General features: G+C 45.8%; 1 pseudogene across 1 annotated transcript; it reads right to left on the bottom strand.

Annotated features, from left to right (window-relative positions):
• Nucleotides 1-6481: 6481 nt before the first annotated feature.
• On the bottom strand, nucleotides 6482-7663 carry LOC105552631 (annotated as a pseudogene). The gene has a single exon (XR_001008043.1). The product of XR_001008043.1 is annotated as a non-histone chromosomal protein HMG-17 pseudogene (transcript).
• Between the last annotated feature and the right edge of the window lie 223 nt (nucleotides 7664-7886).

Genomic DNA, 7886 nt, shown 5'->3' with positions numbered 1-7886 from the left:
AAAACACGCTTCTGAAAAATCTATGGGTCAAAAGAAAACATTATCAGAGAAATTAGAAAAGATTTCCAGCTAAATGATAATCAAAATAAGCCAGGCAGAGTGTTTCACGTCTGTAATCCCAGCAATTTGGGAGGTTGAGGTCAGAGGATTGCTTGAAGCCAGGAGTTCCAAGACTAGTCTGGGCAACACAGTGAGATACTGTCTCTACAAAAAAATAAGAAAAAAAAAATTAGCCAGGTGTGCCTATAGTCTCAGCTACTTAGGAGGCTGAGTGGGGAGGCTCACTTGAGCCCAGGAGTTTGAGGCTGCAGTGAGCTATTATTGTACCACTGTGCTTCAGCCTGGGTGATACAGCAAGATGCTAACTCTAAAAAAAAAATAAAAAATAAAAATAAAAAAAGTGAAATACAGCCAAAGCCATGCTTAGAATCTAGATGCCCAGCATAGCTCACCCTAGTCTATATTTTGAATATTCCCGATCTTTTAATCCTGCCTCAACCAGGGAGAAGGTCTCACTGAATGCCTGGAGCTCTGCGAAGCCAAAGCTTCTTCAGGTACACACCCTCTTTTACAGGAGGCCTCGGAGCGGAAGGAGAAAGGAGCAGGCTGGCTGTGGTACAGATTTACCAAAGATCTGTGATCAAAGGCCATAAAAGACAGCCGGTTTCTGCCAAGTCCGAGCACTTTAAACATCACCATTCTGAATAAACGACATGAGGAGATGCCCCAATAAGGTGCTGAAAACTGGAAAGGTAATTTTTCCCCACTCCCGTGTAGATACGTCACAGTCTTCTGCTTTTCAGTCCAACTCTGATTCAGTTTTCTAGATAAATAAACCCTCCCAAGACGTGATTCTGTAGCTTCGCCCGAGTGGACGTCATTCGACGTCAATGGAAGCTCTGCCAGCGTAAAAACTTCTTGACTGAGGCCTGAGCTGGTATTTGCTCAGGTACCTCCAAGGCTCTGTCATGGTACCTCCAAGCCTCTTTTTTTTTTTTTTTTTTTTTTTTTTTTTCTTTTTTTTTTTTTGAGACAGAGTCTCCCTCTGTCTCAAAAAAAAAAAATGAGGCACCACATCCGACCCTTCTTTTTCTTTTTTTTTTTTTTTTTTTTTTTGCTGAAAAAAGGCGGTTGGGGGGCTCAACAAGAGTTCTCCTTACGTGTCACCAGTAAAAGTCATTTGCCAAGGCATGAATAGTTTATAATCACAGTAGCATGGCAAGAGAAGTAGCTCTCACTTCTCTCTTGATTGACAGGTGTCAGTGTTGAAACTCATTTTGCCACCTCACACACCTGAACTCTCATTTCGCAGCTGCCTGTTGGTCTCCATGTTCTTCTGTTCCCTGAACCCATTTCTTGGTTAACTCAGATCACAGACACTCCCCTCCCCCAGACTAGAGAGAAGCTCCTGGCTTCAACAGTCCACACTCACACCAGGACCAGTCTTGAGGCTATGTCAAGAAGGCCCCACTTCCCTCTGTGTTCCTTTGGGCTTAGTGACCCCCACTATCTGGGAAGTCTTCCCTTTGTCAAACCCATACATTTTGCAAAGTTTTAAAATTTCATTTCCCTGCCGGGCACAGTGGCTCACACATGTAATCCTAGTACTTTGGGAGGATGAAGCAGGCAGATCACTTGAGGCCACGAGTTCGAGACCAGCCTGGGCAACATGGAGAAACCCTGTCTCTACAAAAAATGCAAAAATTAGCCAGACGTGGTGGTGCACTCCTGTAATCCCAGTTACTTGGGAGGCTGGGGCAGGAGAATTGCTTGAACCTGGGAGGTGGAGGTTGCCATGAGCCAAGATTGTACCACTGCACTCCAGGCTGGGAGATGGAGCAACACTCTGTCTCAACAACAACAAAAAAAAAAAGAAAAAAAAAATTCCCGTTGAATCAGCCTTAGCTGAGACAAAGACAGTTGACTCCCATTCCTCCCATGATGCTCCTTTGTGTATTTTTTTTTTCACGATGGGGGTCTTCTTCTGTCCCCCAGGCTGGAGGGCAGTGTCACAACCATGGCTCACTGCACCCTCTACCTCCCAGGCTCAAGTGATCCTCCCACTTCAGCCTCCCTAGTAGCTGGGACTACAGATGTGCACCACCACATCCAGCTAATTTTTATTTTTGTTTTTTGGTCGAGATGGAGTCTTTCTCTGTTTCCCAAGCTGGTCTTGAACGCCTGACCTTGAGCGATCCTCTTGCCTTGGCCTCTCAAAGTGCTGGGATTACAGGCATGAGCCAGTGCACCCAGCCAATCCTTCATGTATTTGAGGACCCTTGAATGACATGGACTAGCCCTATTAATGACATTAGTCACTCGAGTTCCTTTCTCAAGATTAGTCACCAATGTAGCTGTCCCATGGCCTCTCTTCCATCTCCGGGTACTGCTCCCTTTTTGCCAAGGTCAGCCCTGAATGCTCAGTCTGCTGAAGGCCTGACCAAGACAGCACACTGGCAGCCCTCAGCTCACTGGTCAGTTCCCTAGCAGTTCTGAGCCTAGGCTGTGTGCTGCTGTTCCTTCCTCCATGCCACCTCCCTTGGTGACTCTGCTTTCGCAGAGCATTGAGAAGTGGAGCTTATGGCAGGGCTTGAAAGGCGGGGACTCTACATGTGGCAAACAGCACTGATCGCATCTGTGTCACTCCTTGGCACGCTGGATGGGGCAAGACGGCTTCAGTAGCTGCCTCTGCCTCCTCTGCCAAGAATAAATGCCCAGACCTTAACTTTTGTTTTTTGTTTTGTTTTGTTTTTGTTTTTGTTTTGAGACGGAGTCTCGCTCAGTCGCCCAGGCTGGAGTGCAGTGGCGCGATCTCGGCTCACTACAAGCTCCACCTCCCGGGTTCACGCCATTCCCCTGCCTCAGCCTCCCGAGCAGCTGGGATTACAGGCGCCCGCCACCACGCCCGGCCAATTTTTTGTATTTTTTAGTAGAGATGGGGTTTCACCGTGTTGGCCAGCATGGTCTCCATCTCCTGACCTCGTGATCCACCCGCCTCGGCCTCCCAAAGTGCTGGGATTACAGGCGTGAGCCACCGCGCCCGGCCCCAGACCTTAACTTCTGTGAGAAGAACTTCCTGCACCATGTTCATCTCAGAGTGTGCCTCTTCTACTCACAAGACAGGGCTCTCCCCCAACTGCAGCAGCAGCCTCAGGGCCACCACCTCGGGTTCAATGTGGAGACTCCAGACGCACAAGGCAGGGCCTGGAAGGGGCTCCAGGAGACAAGGCAGGGGGGATGGAGCACATGGGCAGCCTGCCTCTCTCTGCCAGTTTCATCCACCTCCGCCTGGGCCCCGCCATTCCGCAGGAGGAGAGGAGCTGGGTGTTGACGGGGAGAGAATTTACCTGCTTGGCACTCCAACCCATGGCTAAGGATCCTTCACCCACCAAACTTCACAGCAAGAAGGGTGAATGCAGCAGGACTCACCCTCCACCCCTCACAGCCAGGAAATAAAGGGAGGGCCCCCCAGTTCTGCACCCAAACTCCCTCTGGGAGCACCCTAGGCTCAATAAAGGGTTCTCCTTCCATCTTATTTTACTTCCAAATACTTATTTCCTTTTTATTTACTATTTATTATTATTATTAGAGACAGGATTTCACTCTGTTACCGAGGCTGAAGTGCAGTGGCATAATCACAGCTCACTATAGCCTCGTCTTCTCGCCTCAGCCTCATGGTAGCTGGGACTACAGGCACCCATCACCACACCTGGCTAATATTGGTATTTTTTTGAAGAGACAGGGTCTTGCCATGCCGCGCAGGCTGGTCTCGAACTCCTGGGCTCAAGTGATGCAACCGCCTCGGCCTCCCAAAGTGCTAGGATTACAGGTGTGGTGGCTCACACCTGTAATCCCAACACCTTGGGAAGCCTAGGCAGGTAGATCACCTGAGGTCAGGAGTTCAAGCACAGCCTGGTCAACATGGTGAAACCCTGTCTCTACTAAAAATACAAAAATTAACCAGGCGTGGTGGTGGGCGCTTGTAATCCCAGCTACCCAGGAGGCTGGGGCAGGAGAATTGCTTGAACCCCGGAGGGAAAGGTTGCAGTGAGCTGAGACCCCACCACAGTACTCCAACCTGGGCAACAAGAGCAAAAACTCCATCTCAAAAAAAAAAAAGTGTGTGAAGTAGGCAGATTTCACGTTAGGTGTTTTTTTTTTAATCACAATACAATAATGAGGGTTAGCTTGAACACCTAATTTTTCACCTATTTTCCCCTTATTATTGAATTGTAAGCAATTTTCTTCTTGTCATTAAATATCTTGGAAAACAAAATAAACAAGTCATAAATTGTGAAGTAATGTTTGTAATACACACATCAATAAAAAAAGAGGATCTTCCCTATAGAAAGAGATTCCTAAAATCAATATTTTATATGATCATTTTTCACTCATCAGATCACCAATATATAATAAGAATGACAGTGCCTGGGCCAGAAAGGGTGTGACAAAGGGCATTCTCTTCAATGTTGCTGGCCAGATTAACTGGTCCATAATGTTGGAGGTCAGTTTGGCATTGTCAAAAGTTTTAAAAATAGATATTCCTTTTGGCCCAGCAATTTTACATCTCAGAATTTCTCCTAAATATTAAACAATCAAGTAATGTTACAGGTACAAGAATGTTATCTAAAGCACTATAAAAAATTAAGAAAAGCCTCCAGACCAGTTTATTGAAGCAGGCAAAAGAAATTTTTTAATTAAAAAACTTAAAAAAAAAAACTTGATGTCTAACAACAGACGGTTATCAGGAAATAAATGATGATATTGCTGTACTTAGAATAATATGTGGGCAGTAAAAATAATCATGTGGTTCTATGTTCCTTGATATGCAATGATATCCATCTATATGTTAAGTGTAAAGAGAAGTTAACAAAACAATATGGATGGGATGATTCTAGTTTTGTAAAGATATATTTTGTTTGTATAAGTTAACTAATTAAAAAAATCTGGAGATATGTGTGTGTGTGTGTGTGTATACATACATATATAAACAGTGGTTATCCTTGAATAGAATAAATAAAGAATATTTTATTTTCCTCCTTACATTTCCATATTTTCCAAGCAGTTTTTTTTCTTTGTTGATACAGGGATCCTGCTCTGTTGCGCAGGCTAGAGTTCAATGGCACTATCATAGCTCACTTTAGCCTCGAACTCCAGGCTAAAGTGATCCGCCCACCTCAGCCTCCTGAGTAGCTGGGACTAAAGGCATGCACCACTATGTCCAATTTTTAATTTTTGTAGAGATGGGGTCTAATGATGTTTTCCAGGCTGGTCTCAAATTTCTGAGCTCAAACGATCCTCCTGCCTTGGCCTCTCAAAGTGCTGGGATTACAGGTGTGAACCACTGCAGCTGGCTTTTTTTTTTTTTTTTTTTTTATGAGCATGTGTTAACTTTAAATTGGGGGTGGTTGCAGTGGTGGTAACTTTCCACTTTGAAAAAAACATTTCACAAAAACATAATAAAATAGTTGTGGTCCTTCTACACGAAATGACTGAGCAGTTACCAAAAGTCCAATTTTGGTTTTGCATTTTCCCCCTAAGACAGAAAGCTCTGTTTTGTCCACAATGCTCCTGGCAGAGGCTATGTTCCCTGCGTTCCTCCGCGTCTTCTCCCCAGCCCTTCTGAACAGGTTGGCTTGGTTCAACCTAAATAACAATCAGCTAGTTTGACTCTAAGTTAAGTCCTTGGAGCAGAAGGTGCAGATTAGTTTAATCTTATAAATAAACTAATTCCTCTGGAAGCAAAGACAAGTCACAGCTTAATTCAGATCTTCTTCCAATCAATGAAATCCTCGCTGGTGTGGACCAGGCGATCAGCTCAGGCTAGCAGCTGGATGGGCAAGGACGCAGATGTCTGGCCAGGACCCTGGGACCCCAGCCAGTAACATACAGTACTAGTACCCTCACAGTGGCCATGTAATTTATCATTCAGACAGACACCTTTTTTTTTTTTCTTGAGACAGAGTCTTGCTCTGTCACCCAGGCTGGAGTATAGTGGCATGATCTTGGGTTACAGGTATGTGCCACCATTCTGGCTAATTTTTGTATTTTTAGTAGAGACAGGGTTTCACCATGTCAGGCTGGTCTTGAACTCCTGACCTCAGGTGATCTGCCCGCCTCAGCCTCCCAAAGTGCTGGGATGATAGGTGTGAGCCACCTCACCCAGCATAGAAACACTTTTGAGAGGGATATTTAGGGTTACTTGAGGTGCCAGTTCAACAAACGTAAGTAGAACATTGCCAAGAAAACCAGGCTGTAGGGTCGCCCTCCCCAAGGTGCTCGTGGCTTTTAAGCTGAGATGGAGGCCTGCAGTCAGCACCTACACAAGCACAGTCCCACCTGCTCTGCCCTACTCAGGAATTCCTGAGAAATAAGAACAGTCAGCCTCACTGGATTTATGGGTGACTTTAGGGTCTAACAGGGAGGGCTGAAAAAGAGCTCAGAAAACAAAGGTGGGTTCTTACTTTCTTTTTTTTTCTTCTTCTTTTTTTTCCAAGCCAAACTGTATCCAGCTTTATTAAAGATACTTTACATAAACAATCATGGTATTTCAGGCAGGACATGGGCAGACAATCGTTAACAGCATACAACAACTTTCAAACTCCCTTCTTCAACGGACTACCAAAAATCAGAAAGCCACTGTAAAACCCAATGAAGTCTTCACCTGATGCTCTGAACAGGGAAAGTTTAGAGTGAGGGTTGACATTTCACATTTAACATGTTGTTTAACAACTTTTCACAAGCCGACCCTGACTTCCAGGAAGTGAAATGAAAATGGCAGAATTTATCTGAAGATCCACAATCTAGAAATGGAACCACTGCTGTTTTGACAGGTGCCATCTCAGTGGCATCACTGGGAAGTCTAGATTGCCGGACACACTGGTAACCAATGACTAGGGGTCAGTTCCCAACAGATGTCTGGGCTTAAGGGAGTTAAGTCTATGCTGAAAGATGGAAAGGGAGAAGAGGACATAAAAACAAATTTGTTTTTCCATAGCACAAGGCTTTTGTGCCAAGGTGGCCATGTGTGTCAAAGTCAGGGAGTCCCTCCTCCTGGGAACCAAGAGGAAGTCTCCCAAAACCAGAAGGGAAAGGTGTTTTCCCCACCTCAATCCAGCTTTGGAGACATTCTATTAGTGACATATGCCCCTTCCCCCAAAAACAACAACGAAGTGTTCGGTGTGCTAACAACATAGCTTTAAAAAAAAAAAAAAGACAAAATTCTGCATTTTTATAAAACCTGATAAAAAATAGTATTTCAAACTGTGCAGTCACCAGAAGTACACAGTTATCAAAAAGGCACACACGTCACTTGGCATCTCCAGCACCTTCAGCTTTCTCTGCCTGGTCTGTTTTGGCATCTCCGTTTTCTGCAGGGTTATTCCCCTCCTTGCCAGCATCAGCTTTTCCCTTTTTCCCGTTGGGTACCTTCTCTCCCTTCTTTGCAGGGGCCTTTTTAGGCTTGGGCTCTGGCTTTGGAGGAGCAGGTTTAGCAGACAACCTCGCGGATCTTCTTTGTGGTTTGTCCTTCACCTTGACTTTATCTTCTTTAGCATCCCCTTCAGCCTTTCTCTTGGGCATGGTGGCGTCGGCGGCGGGACGTAGGTGCTGGACGCGAGATGCAGCGCGCGTGGGCTTTGGTCGGTCTGGGGGTCGTTCTTGCCTCTTCTTCTTCACACTGCTTGGGGTTCTTACTTTCTTATTTCACAAGCCTGGTTTTGCGTGTTTGGCAGGTGTTGCAGACACCCCCTGAGCGGAACAGCCCAGTTGCATGCCTGGATAGAGAAACCCTGCTCCGTGCACACTTGCACGGAGCCGCCGAGTCCTTGCAGGCCTGCAGGCACAAACAGGGCCGCTTGGGAGGTCACTCCTGCAGCTTCCTGGGC

This window comes from Mandrillus leucophaeus, unplaced genomic scaffold, assembly GCF_000951045.1.
Source record: "Mandrillus leucophaeus isolate KB7577 unplaced genomic scaffold, Mleu.le_1.0 Scaffold569, whole genome shotgun sequence".
NCBI lineage: Eukaryota > Metazoa > Chordata > Mammalia > Primates > Cercopithecidae > Mandrillus > Mandrillus leucophaeus.
Note: the sequence above shows the minus strand (reverse complement) of the source record. Positions and strands in the feature narration are given on the sequence as shown.